This window comes from Brachyhypopomus gauderio, chromosome 10, assembly GCF_052324685.1.
Source record: "Brachyhypopomus gauderio isolate BG-103 chromosome 10, BGAUD_0.2, whole genome shotgun sequence".
Lineage (NCBI taxonomy): Eukaryota > Metazoa > Chordata > Actinopteri > Gymnotiformes > Hypopomidae > Brachyhypopomus > Brachyhypopomus gauderio.
Genome location: NC_135220.1, coordinates 23897594 through 23911812, shown reverse-complemented (window position 1 = coordinate 23911812; position 14219 = coordinate 23897594).

Genomic DNA, 14219 nt, shown 5'->3' with positions numbered 1-14219 from the left:
TTAACTCTTAGTGTTCCCAAATATATATAAATATTATTTGGTAGTTTAGTTAGATGTTTTATTTCTTTTGTTCGTCCCCTATACACGGCAATGAGATTCTGCCTTAGCAGACTCTGCCCCTGGCATGTGCTCCAGTCTTTGGCTCTGACCCTTTTGTCTTCCTTAGTGTCCAGTTTCTGTCTTGTTTGGTCACCATCTGGTTCATATGCGTGAGATTGTCTGCCCATGCGTTAGACCATTCTACCTGTACTGAGTTCAAATCTGGACTCCAAAGTCCTAATAATGCAAGTCCATCATTACATCCAACTCCCACTGTCTTCCATATGCTGCTTACAGTTATGCTGCCTACAGTTTCTCTTTATACCACAATTATTCATTTTATTTTCTTTGTGCTGCACAGCCCCGTCGACAGGGGGGGACAACCGGGTCTGTTGTCCCGGGCCCTAGGGCCAGGGGGGCTCATCAAAGAGCCCAGCAATTTATTTTTTATTTAAAGTCTATAATTTTTAAATCTTGAAATCTTTCATTAATATAAAATCATGTACCCATAATAAGCTCAATGGCTCAAATATATATGTTTTTTACCTATCTGCATATTTTCCATTAAGTGCATACACCCCCGCCTCCCACTGGAAAATGGTTTGATCCAGCACCGACTGTAGCCGGCCGGTATCGGCCCAACAGCGGGAAATACAGTGGTGGATAGTTAAAGTAAATACAGAAATCTGGAGCGCAGAAAAGAAAGGAAAAACATTTACCTGACGAATTTTAAAGTTGCATTGTGTTCCAGGTTTGAAAAGTGCTGGAATTTAGGGTAAAGTACTTGAAAATGCTTGAAATTGTAACTACTTCGTTTCACAACAAATAGCTGTCTGACTGAACAGTTCTCGTGAAGACGTTAAGATTGGGCGTTTTGAAAATAAACAACCATTAAATAATGTGATAAAAAGCGAATTATTTCGAATCATTTTGAGTATATGTATAAATATTTAACTTAATTAAGTTTAACGTGCTGGAAAATATTGAAATGGACCTTTAAAGTGACGTACACGCACGGACGTAGTTTTGGGGGGGGACGGGGGGGACATGTCCCCCCCACTTTTTCAAAAGCCGGTTTTGGTCCCCCCCAGTTTTTACAGTTAAAACCAAATATTTAAGTAGCGACGAAGTCATGTCCCCCCCACTTTTTAACGGTTAAAAAAACAATATCCAAATAGCGACAAATCTAGCACTAGGATCATGCAGCTCCGAGCCCCCCCCCGCTCAACAATTTTTGTTCACAGCGCTCAACAATTTTCATTCAACCCCCCCCCCCCCCCCCCCCCCGCTCAACAGTTCGCCACCCCAGGTTGTGTCCCCCCCACTTATGAAATCAAAACTACGTCCATGCGTACACGTGCTTTAATTCCACCTTATGAACCCTACAAACATGACTTTGTTCATTGCGCTGAAGCGCGGTGCGCGCGAAGTTACAAAATTCGAGAGGTGTACGACCTCGCGAAACGACAGAGCGCGAGGCCTTCACGCACGGGCGGAGCCACTGCGATTACGTCATTTTCGCGCGAACCCTCGCGCGGGGGGGGGGGGGTGGGGGGGGGGGGGGGGGGGGGGTACATGAATCTTTCTTGTCCCGGGCCCCAGCAAGACTGTCAACGGGCCTGGTGCTGCACATAACATAGAGGGTTAAGATGTTATTCAGTTATAGCTGTCTTCTAGAATATTGGTGTTATATAACTGATAAAATGTCCATAACTGACATATGAGTTCTACATAAACTTCGGGCTGCCATTTTCCTGACTTAAAACTCACCTCCTAAAATTTTACCTTTTTTTTTTTTTTGGTTCAGTGTTAGGAACAGATTTTATGTGACTTCTCTCTGTCTTTCTTCACTTTATCCCTCCTCAGATGGATTTGATCCTGTTCTTATCTACTGACATCTGCACTCTGTTTCACTCCCCCCTCCCTGCCTCTCTCTCTCTCTCTTTCTCTCTCTCTCTCTCTCTCTCTCTCTCTCTCTTTCTGCTAGGGTCGTGAGCGTAGCAGGTGTGTAGGGGCAGCTAAAAGGACAGGAAGTGAATTAAGTCGTGATGAGTGGCCCTGCGGCTGCTCCAGTTCACGTGAGTACATTGTTCACCCCGAGTCAAGGCGATGTTGGAAGAGTAATGACTCAATGAGGGTTTTTTTTCTTTTTTTTTCTTTTCTTTTTTTACAACTTGCTTGTCGGTTCTGGACTATCTAGGAAGACTAATCATGTTTTCACCCCTCTGACCTGACCTGACCCTTCCCAGGGGTCAGTTCAATGTGTGGTGTATAATTCTCGTCCTACCCGCAGTGATATATTCAGCATGGATCTTTCTCTTTACCTGCAGGGAGATAGCCACTAGCAGTCGACGATGAAATGAGGGAGATCATGACTCATTTGTAGTATTATAGTGCTTAAATAATATTTCAGAATGATTGTGGAGTGCTTTCAAAAGCTTAATGAGATCATAGTTGCTAATCACAATGTCTCTTAAAATACATACAGTCTCCCTGCCGTTGTCTTCCTGCTTTCTTTCATTTGTGCCGTAAATTGGTGCCGTCCGAGGTGTCCTCGCCGCCCGCACTCTGTCTTCATCGTCTACTTTCGCTGGCAGCGGATGGATGTGTGGCATGTCTGCTTTCTCCGCATTATCTGCTGTGAGTGACACTCAAATCCAAGAGAGTCTTAACGGTGCCTCGTGGGCTCAGAGGAAGGCTAGCTGGGCTCGTTAAGGTTTCGAGAAGCGCCTGTCTCAGCTGGTCTCACTCTTACCAATGCTGGGGAGCCCACAGAGGCTAACGCAGGGGGGCGGTTTCAATGTTTCCCCTTTAACCATCTCTTTCTGCACTGTTGCTCCTGTGGCGAAGGTTCTCATGAAGGCTGGACAAGGCAGATCCGGGTCAGCGTCCGAGTCCATCCGACTGCATGGTGTCATGTGAGAGACATATCTGGCACCAGGCAAGATGGTGGTGTCACCCTGGAGCTGGCGAGCTACCATCTGCCTCAAGTTTGGAGGAAAGATCGCAACTTCTGCTAGGGGGCACGTCTGGTTTACTGCACTTCATGAAAAATCACAGTAGAATGTGGGAAAGGTGGTTGGAGACCATGGTATTATGGGGACAGGTTCTGACAAAGCTCTTTTGTGGTTTTGTTTACCTGAAACCAGTGAAAGAACTACTGGGTGTCTTCACGGGCCGCAGTCTTCAGATTGTGCCAATCATGATGTCAAAGTGAGGAGCTTCTTCTGCTCTGAGAATCTGGAAATATTTGTTTAATATTAATCAGTTCTTCACTGTCAGCACTACATTTTATGATTCCAGCATAAAATTAAACCACTTTTTAAACCATTCTAACATTTTAAACAATGGCTTTAACAAAAGTCCAAAAGGCTAAAAATTGGTCTCATGGTAAATTCTTTTGACTTTGGTTGCATTGTGTTCTTATTTGTTTTTTCCCCCAAGTGATCCCAATTATATCCTAATTATGCAACTTCAATTATATTGAGGGTGGGGCTCCATTCTGCTCAGTCTCTGCACAGATGTAGGTCTTCATGGGTTTGAAGTAATTAGCATACTGAAAATATGCTAACCATGAAGAGAGCTTTGGGAACTATACGTGAGCTCTTTCATCCATCTAACTTGATTTGCACAGCAAAATATGGTTAATTTCCATTGTATCCCTTGTGTATATATATATATATATATATATATATATATATATATACACAAGAGATGTACACAAGGGGTGGGGGGGGGGGGGGGTGGCGAACGTAAGTTGTTGGTTCTCCGCCAGTTGAGTATGATGAGGCTCAACTGATGAGGCTCAGGGATTCCGTGTCATACAGCGCCGTGCTCAGGGTCCTAGTGCCTGTAGAATTAATGGCCCGATTAACGTAATTTAAAAACCAGGACATTTCCACAGTTTTAAAAAATATCCCGGGACGCCCGGGACAGGACGTGAAATACGGACATGTCCCGGGAAATACGGACATGTCCCGGGAAATACGGACGTTTGGTCACCCTACACACTTGTGCAGTATGTCCACTCATTTAGCACTGTGTCTAAGATGTACAATTGTTGCTGTTGCTGTTGTTTTCATCATTTGTTTAATCCACCCCATGCAGCAGTGCTCCGCCTCTTTTCTCCGCCCCCAGCTCAGAAACACGCACCTATTCTAATAAGTTCTTTGCGGGTCTGTGTCCCGGAGCCAAAACCAGAATGTTCGCGGTGAAAAAAAAAAAAATGCAATCAAATTTTTCTGTCTCGGTAAGCAGAGCGCAGCTAGCTTGGGGTCGTCTGCCGCGCCGTACTCCTGGTTCCGCAGGCGTTTCCCGCTAGCCCTCGGGCTTACCTGTGTAATTAACTCCCCCCCCCCACCCTCTTTGAGTGGCGTGTTTCTCCTTCTCCGTGCAAATTCTCGGTATCCCCTATGGACCACCTGTATGCCTTAATGACTTCTCTCCAGCGATGCTTCCGTCCGCTCCTGCAGGAGAGCGAGCCCCGCGCCCTCTCCTCAGGTCCGATTAACGAGCTGGAGTTTTGATTAGGAGATGCCGTTTGTGATTCATGGCTTATGGGTTTTCATTCAGGGGCTTTAAAGGAGCGACCAAGGGAATGAAGTGTAATTCTTTTCCCATTATTTCCACTCAGGGATTACTGTAGTGTGTAATTGTATGTGTGCGTGTGCTACATTAGGGAAGTGTGATTGATGATTGAGCGCACCCATACCAGACCACAACAAGAGGTTTTAACCATGAACCCAGATTGTTGTTTCCATCTCGAATGACCTAGTCACAGAGATATTGAGCGGGAAGGCCTCAAAATCTCTCCCACCAGAGGGGTGGGAGTAAATTTAAAGTGCCATTTATAGGAGCATTTGAAGCAAGCAGCATGTTGTCGGAGCTGATATGAATACAGCAGGAATGGTAATTAACCCAGGGGGAAGTCCTCTGCTGAATCAACATTCCCAGTTCACACTGCAGCCTCTGCAGCTATTGGCTTGTTCTTATGAGGTCCACAAATAAAGCATCGATGAAGCTTCAGTACACAGTAATACAAAGGCAGGTATTACCAGAGCCTTCCCTTAAAACTTACTCCATGTTGCCAAGCATCTCTCAGACCCTCTGACTGTAATCAGTAGAACAGGGAGAAGCACATCTGTGCATTGACCTTAAGTGTCAGAACCCAGGTTGTTAGTTTAATGAAGCGCTGTTTAGCAAGTGTCCTACGGGAGGTGCAGTTTAATTACTATAATATTGCATTAGAGAGCTGCTCTCGCCTCTTCTTGCTCTGGGAAGCGTGAGGATCCGCTTTTGAAGTGAAGATTACAGCATCTCATCAATTTTAATAATGGACCAGTTTCATCATGGAGGTTAATTTTAGAAATGAGTTATTTCGTTTCGCGCCAAGGGCTTGTCGCATTCTGACATGACAAAAATTTATGATGATTTTGGTTATTTATAGAGATGTGAGTGGCTGGCAGAGTTCACATAAAAAATAAAGCACCCCGTTACAGAATATCTTCTGCCTCACGCACACCCTCACTCAGGGAACAGGAGGAACACTGAAGTAAGCCCAACTGTCGGGTGGGGAGGCATTGGGTGGAGAAGTCAACAACTCATAAAAATGCTACAGATGCATGAGGCTTCTTTGAATCTCTGAAACCTCGACACACAAATATGCCTTCGTGACACCTGCATACACAGGGGTGACTGCTTAGGCACTGGTTAGTCTATGAGCTTCCTAGAGAGGAACCTTGTGGGATTTGTGGTGGGGCCCCATCAGAGGCAAAAGAAGGATGTCATGTGACCTCCCACCAGCTACATGCACGCCTTCATGGACGGCAGCATTGCTTTGCCGTGGGGAAGACACTCTCGACACTTTGGTGGAATAGACAAATTAAAAAATTGTTCCCGACGAAAAGAAAACTTGGAAAGTTCTTCAGCTTAGAGCCTCAGGGGTGCGGTGCATGGTCTTTGGCATTTGTTGTCAGGTTATTGGGCTCTGGAGGCTTGGGGTTCAATTGCCCAACCCCCTACCCCAACCCCACCCTCCGAGTTCCCCCACCCTCCAAGGCCACCCAGTCTTGCAACGTCTTTGAGGAAGCCAGACCTGTGTGCTGGCACTCGTTTCCTGTGCGGTGTCAGAGGTGAGGTACAGGCAGGCGTTTGATTAGTACTCGTTGCTGACAGAACCCCACCAGGGAGGCGATAGTCAGTCGGGAGGAACGTGAAGGGCCCCGGGCAGACGGAGCCTGAGGTCCTGGGGCGGGCGGAGAGATGACTGATGGGGAAGCCTGGTTGTGTGATTTCCTTCTCTGTCTGGTACCGGATGTCTGGTCGATACCAAATGCAAAGGGCATGCCTTCCCCACCCCCACTTTCTCCACCCATGGTGGAGGTCTGAGGGCGTTGGTGGTAGGTATCTCTCCACAGTGGTGGCTGCTGGGAATTTGTGTGCTAGTTTTTTTTTTTTTACATTCTGTCCTATATGCAAAGCACAAAACACATACAGATCAAGGCCCTTGTGAACCAAACCCAGAAATCTGGAGTCACGATAGAAAAGGTTATCAAATCAGGCCAAACACGCCGAGTCATTAATGTCCTCCACAGGCTGCACAGATCACTGCCACGTAGCTGTCTTCTCACAGGGCACTGAATCACCACACCCTCTACTTCTCCACAGTGTGCACGCCTGCCCACGCAGAGAGAAGGTGAAAGAGATGGAGCTCACAATGGTCAGAGCTGTTGATAAGCAATGCGCCAAGGGTAGTAATGGATCCGTTTAGCTTTTAATCAATGTCTCTCGGTGCCTCATTGAGCGACGTGCTTACAGTGTTCCCAAGCTCGCCATTGTTTCCTGCACCCTTTTAACCTAATTGGACATTAGCTTCCTGTCGTTATTCCGCCCTTTCCAGGTTATTTATGGAGCGCCTGTGCTCTTCCTTAAGTTTTCATTACACCCAACATCCGGCAGCTAATTAAATGGAGCGGATCCAACGGGAATGCTGATGCCTGGCGGAGAAGCATCACAGAATAAATCTCTATTATGATCAGCCCATCTAACGCATTATTTATGTTGTTTGCGTGATGTAGGAAGCGGCGTGGCGGGCGGAGTGGAAGAGAGTCTTCCCAGTCCGAACCCGCGTGGGTGAAGGCTCAGCGGCCGGCGCCGTCTCCTCCCCTATCGCTCTGGACCTAAACGCCGTCGCACCAATTTCGTGAGAATCTTCTACCTTGCCCCAAAACGCCGCTTCACCTCTTTGTTGTTGGTTAGCGGTAACACCACAGATGTCTCCCAGAACGGGCGACAAAATCAACACGGATGAGTCATCCGTTCTCCAGCTCTGGTGAGAACATAGCCTTCACTCCGCCCTGTGTAGCGCCTCTGTTTCAGATGTGTTTGTTCAACATTTTTATTCCTTTTTGTTCCCTGGTAGGTACAGGAAAGAGGGGGGTAAATGGGAGAACTTCTCGGTGTTTGTCGCATGGCCCCTGGTGTTTTTTTTGCTCAGGCGTACTGCGCGGGCAGCTTTGGCAGGGTGGCATGGCAGCTGTGGGCGGTTTTGCTGTTCCCTGGAGACGTGCTACAATAGCGCTCCTTGCTCCGAGGAGCTACAGGGCACCGAAGGTGATTTTCCTATGGCTGCCGGGACTTAAAAGAGTCCGTAATCGTGCGTTTATGCGTAAAAGAGCCTGGACAAAGCATCCCGCCCCCTCCCTCTCCCCTCCGTGGCTTCATGGGTGTTTAAGTGAGCACTTTAAATGGAAATGCACTTGACATTTTAGTAGCAGATGCAATCATGCTGCATTACGACGCGGCCGAGTTCGCTCGTGAACGGCAGCCGTCGCTCTCTGTGCCCGTCGCCCTCCACGCCCGTCGCTCTCTGTGCCCGCCGCCCTCTGCTCCCGTCTCTCTCTGCGCCCTCCTTTCCCCTCCTCTCCAACGCTCCCTCTCTCCCCTGCTCTAGCTCCAGTCATCCTGCTTTCTACTACTTCCTGCGATTCAACCCTCCACCTCCCATCATTCTAAATGAAGCATATTGTATTATCTGCATCTCGTAGTGGGAGGGCTGGGTGGGTGGGGTGGTGGGGTGAGACAGCACCCATTCCTCTGTGATGCGAACGAGGTGTCTGCCTGCTGAGTCGGTACGCGCTGAATTGAATCAGCCTGGATTAACTTTGAGAGTATTGCTTTTACACGAGAAAATAACTTCAACTCAGCACGGCCTACTTGCTATCTCAGAGAAAGGTGGAAGGTGCAGATACATTTTGAAAATTCATCAACAAGTGCTGGACAGTCTATGAGGTTCCCCTATATTAAACACACAGAAAGAATTCAATTGAGTGTGAAGTGTGTTCACGAGTCAGTGAAGGGTGTTATGAACACAAGGGAGAGTGTTCTCTTAAGCAGCACCAGTGTGCCGTATGTGGTTCACATTAGTCATTAATCTGTGCTATGTGAAGCTTGCAGAAGACTCTTTCTTTGTGATGTAGCTGAATCAGAACCACTTCATTTCATCAAGTGCGTTACATATATGAGGAATTTGCCTTGGTTTTTTGCTACTAGAAATATGACACTTAACTGTGGAAGAATAAAATAAGGAATGTGGTGGCAGAGTAGATATTAGAGAAGTGGTGCTATCAAAATGTGGATAATTAAGGATATTAGACGATGATATGAATATTTTTATATGTTTGCAGTTTTGCAGCGCTGAGATGAAGGATCGTGTAGAGGAGCTATGGAAACGGCTTTGGCTACAGTGCTTGTGGTTTGGGAAGTCCAGTTTAGAGTGCTAAGTGTTACCTACAGTTGGAGACCACTAAAGCCTCGGGGGTGAGAAGCTTCAGAGACACAGCCTCGGGGGAAGAAGCTGTTTACACATCTGCTCGTGCTGGTTTTGATAGTCCTGAATGCTGATGGTAATTCTACCAGAAGGAGGTGGATAGAGCAGGAGATGTCCAGGTCGAGAGGGTGATCTGTTCTGAGGGCTCCTTGACTCTGCTGTTGTAAATGTTCTGAAGAGTTGGAAGAAGAGTTGGTCCTCTCCGCCGTCCTGGGGATGCATCACGTTTTGGTTCATTCATGTCAGGTGGAGCCTCCAGGTAGTTATTGATGAAATAAGGACGGACTTGATGATGGCTTTATCGAACTGCTCTCTACAATAGCCTTATTTTCTAACTCTGTCTCCTTCTTTCTCTCTTTTTCTTTCTTTCTGTCTCTCTCTCTGTCTCTCTCTCTCTCTCTCTCTCTCTCTCTCACACACACTCACACACACACAACACACACACACACACACACACACACACACACACACACACACACACACACACACAACACACACACACACACACACACACACACACACACACACACAGAGATGCACCATGCTGTCTCCCACTCTCTGTGTCTTGCTTTTTTTCTGCCTGGATGCCTCTGCCTTCCTACAACCCTCCATGGGGGGAGAGCCGCCCTATTACCAAAATTACAACCTGCTCACATTTCATTAAACTAATATGTGTGCTCGGCCAGACGGCTGCTTGTGTATGAACCCTAACCCAGCTGGAACCCTCTCCTGTGCCATCTTAACCTGTGCTACCTTTATTCCAGCAGCCATCAGTGCCACATTACGGTCAGAAGGAAACGCTGTTCTGGAGCTATGGCCTCTGGCACTCAGATCTGGAATGGGCCGGCCGGACCAGGCACCCTCTGTTCTCCATGCTGAAGCTCTGTGTCTGAACCAGGCCTTTCTGTAGTGAGATTTGTTGGAGGGGTTAACGAAGGCACTGCCAGGGGAGAAAGGCGGTGAGCTGCCTCAAGCGTCACCTGAATTTGAATTTTAGCGCCGTCGGGGAGATACTTGTGACTCTCGTTGGGGGCTTGTAACTCTTGTTCTGTTTTGTATTATGAGAATTTCTTTTACTCCGGTTCCCTGTTGTTCATAAGGTCATAGCTTTTGAAGTGTGATTCAGCGTCGACACAGGAAAAGCCTATTCTAGCGGGCTCCTAGATCTTTTATGCACTTCTACAAATGATTAGTCAGTAACAGTACTTGACAAAGAGCTTCAAAATGATCATTTCTGACACCTCACTCTTCCTCAGGTTTCTAAGTGTCTAGCCAACTAAAGAGGCCTGGCATAACCTTACATGATGCTTTTTACTGTATAGTGCTATGAATAAGACCCCGAGTTTCATGATGGATTGCAGGAAGCTGATCTCCAATGAGAACATCAGTCATGTGCTTCAGAAGTCTACTCCACCATCAGGTTCTCAAATTCATAGACCTTTTTATGGGCCAGCTCATATGATAAGCATAACTATAGCCAGAGGCAGGTCATAGCTGTTCTTAACCATACTTTTATATCAAATTCGACATTCTCTCATGATCAAATTTACCAATTCTTCATCAGATCCTGTTGCATCTTTCCACCGCTCTCCTGTTGCGTACGGCCATGGGGTCTGCGAACCCTGGGGTCACCGAGAGTTCAGTCTCAGAGCCGTGGCATACGAACCGGGTGAAAACGTGCGCTTGAAACAAAAGCGCTGTGAGCTCCCAGGGGTTAGGATCGAGAGTTAGTGTTATGGTCTTTGAAGTGTTCTCAGGGGTCTCTGCGGTGCATGAGGGAGCTCAGTGCAGAAAGCAGTCGGAGAGCGCACGAGAAAGAGATGGAATACTTCCTGGGCCCCACCCCCAACCCCTCCCACCCCTTTATTTTGAAGACACTTTTTTGATGTGAATGGGCGGGCGCCCCTCGATGGCCCCATGGTGTATTGCATTATGTGCTTCTGTGGATTTGCACTAAACTCCCTGGTTGAGCCCTTCATTTCTTACCACAGCAGACTGAAGTTGAAAATTAAATGTTAAAAGAGAAAATAAACGTTTGGCTCCGACCCTGTAAACGAAACAACTGCAACAAAATAATCATCTACCTAAAATACAGCATGGCAGAAAGTACGAAACTCTTGGTTTTCATTCTCCTAATCCTTCCTGTAGGCTAGAGAGCGTGTTTTTTTCCCTTCTTCGCTGTCAGTCTGAACTCTTTTCTGGGAAATTAATTCCATTATTAAACATGTTTCACCTCAGAAGTTTCAATTACTGCCTCCAATGTGAGGAGACGAGAGAGCATTGGCGTCTGTCTAGCCTATCACATGAATATTGTATAAGGGGCGCGGCGGTATTAACAACTGATAAATACAGTGTCAACCCTGATGTATTCATACAGAGGCTTTCGGAGCAGATGGCCGCAGAGGCCCGTGGGTTCATTGATGTCAGGTTTTTATGCGACATATGTAAGATATGGGCTAGGAGACAGTAGGCTTGTTGTTGAGGACCTTCTTCAGTAACCTTCTATACTGTTAAAGGAATTGCAAGTCACCTGGATATATTTTGATTCAAATTCTTTGATGGAACTGTTTATTGGCTGATGTTGAAGTGTGCCACCGAGTGCTTTTAAAACGCTCTCGTTGGTCTTGGTCCTGAAAGTGTTTCCAGGAATAATTGGAGACACAGAGTATCTTTGAGTCCAAACATGTCTTAGTGACCAATCTTCCCAAGACCCAATATTGTAGGATATGCTGAGTTGTCATGGTAACAGTCAGACAAAGGGACCAGGAAGAAAAGCTCTCTGCGCTCGTGGGAGACAGTACTATATCTAATGGAACTAATGTATGAACCTGGGTAAGATGGGAGGGTGTGAGTGTGTGTGTGTGTGTGGGGGGGGGGGGGGGGGTATTGCTGTGTGTTTGGGTGAATGGGAGAGCTTTTGGAGTGAAAAAATCACTCACTATAGTAACCGTAGCCCCGCGCAGAGCCACATTTGAGTTATAGGCATCCGTCCGTCGAGAACTGTGTAGGCACGCTTCCCCTCCCCGACAGCCAACGCTGTTTCTCAATCAGAGTCAAAAAAGCGGACGTGGCGTGTCGCGATGGCCGCACAGGTGCTAGACAAGAGATGGCGGTTGGATACCAGTAGAAATCAACACACTGCGTTATGTTTTAATTACGGGGGATTATGATCCGGAAAAGGGCCGCTCGTGAGTCGGACGGGCAAGCTGCTTCCTTGCTCGAGTGATCGCTGAAGGCTTCTTGGCTTCGTTCCAGCTCCCCTTGTGATGAGACTTTGTTTTAAAATAGGCCAGCATTTTTTTACACACAAAGCTAAACAACAATCAAGTGTTTGTTCAAAACATAATAGCAAAAATAATAAGTCAACCGCAGTCTGTTGAGAACACAAGCCGGATTTACGTTTCACTGTTTATTTTTGTTCGATGCTGCTAGGTGATCTTGAGCGCATGGAGTGGCGGTGAATATTTGGTTGATTTAAACTGTTTTCCGACTTCCTTACCAGGCATTCTGAATTCTAGTAATCCTGTAGGCCAAAACTTCGCTGGAACATGTCCAGCTGGGATCAGCATGGACTTCCCAGTGAGGGTGCTCATAGCAACACAGGTAACAGACACCACTACCAAAAGGTTTTGTGGATCAGGCATTTTTTTTCTGTTTCAGTTCGCTAAACCGCTGTACGCTTGCAAATTGTGAGCTTGTATTTGTACATGTGTGCAGTGTGAGGACTGCTCCCCTGAATTTTAACACAAAGTGTTGCCTTTTCATGCGTCATTTTCCTGCTTGCAGAATCCGTGTTGGCCTCTTGTTGAAAACGGGGCTCATTTCAAAAGAGTGCGTCTAGAAACAACTGCAAACATTTTCAATAAGTGAAAAGAAAACAGATCTGTATATAAAGATCAGAGGTGGCTTTTATTTGGAGCTGTACTTTACCTCCTATGACCGAAAGAACATGGCACCCACAAATAAACTCCGAAGTCATTGTTTCTGATCCGACCCTCTGCTGTGCTGCTCATTTGCTTGGTAAGCACTATTTGTTTCGTTTCACTTTCTTCGGTCTTCAAATATAATGCCCCATTTACTGTTTATTATGTAGAAAGATGCAGGAGGTTGCATCTTTCAGTCCTTCCAGTCAATACCACAAATTTTACGGTTCAAGGTTACCTACTTCAGGCGAATGGCGGACCACATTCTGAATCACTGGAGTTTTTCTCCACAGAGGCTAAAACCACACGTTTGTTATTTTTTTCATTTTCCATCTCTTTAATATTTTGCAGACTTTAGCACTATTTTTGGTTCATATAAAAAACACCCCCCCACACACACACACACCATCACCAACCCCTCCCCTCCTGACACAGGTATGGGACTAAGAGGAAAAAGGTCAAAGCAATTTATATTTGACATGTGCAGTGTGATCGCCTTGTCATCGCCTTGGGCCCTGCTACCTCCGTGTGCACGGACACACACGCGTGCACACACACACACATGCATCGCTGCCACGCAGGGAGAGCCAAGCAAGCATGTGTGGCCGCTGCTTTAACGAGTGTTCTCTGAAATCCGCTCCACAAAGGGACGGGTGCGTGAATGCCCCAGCTAGACGCTCCGGCTAGACGCTCCGGCTAGACGTTCCAGCAGGACCCTCCTCACATCTCGGATGGATGGATTTGCCGGGAAAGTGAACTCTGGTAGTCATCAATTCCACCCCCCCCAAAACACACACACACACACACACACACACACACACACACACTGAAATGGTTTACACTGTGATGGTTGACATCACTGTGTCCTCATGAGGGAAGACACAAATGAAAACATATAATGATGAGGAGACAGGGAGAGTGAGTGAGAGTGAGAGAGTGAGAGAGTGAGAGAGAGAAACAAAGAGAGAGGAGCTAATGAGGAGAGGTGTTCGAGGTGCATGAGTGACGATAATGGATGAAATAGTCAGGTTAGAAGGTTATTTATGAGACACACACACACACACACACACACACACACATGCACGGCAGTGTTGTCGCAAACCTGCAGAGGGAGGCGATAGGCTAGCAGGCTCCACTGCCTCTGTGAATACCCATCATGGCAATTTCACAATGATTTACGATGGAGTCCTATGAAGTAGGGACATATAACCTTGATACTGCCTTATCGGGAAGGAGATGTCTGGACATCTTTTGTATCATATGCCTCCGTACCCTGAAGGGCTGTGTGTGTGTGTGTGTGTGTGTGTGTGTAGACATTGCAAGCAAGGGCATGCTCTGAGCATCCAGGCTGACTGGTACTGATGAGATTCTCTCCATCGCTAGCTACCGACGTGCTGCAGGAATACACAGGGCAATAGTGTTCATTTTCC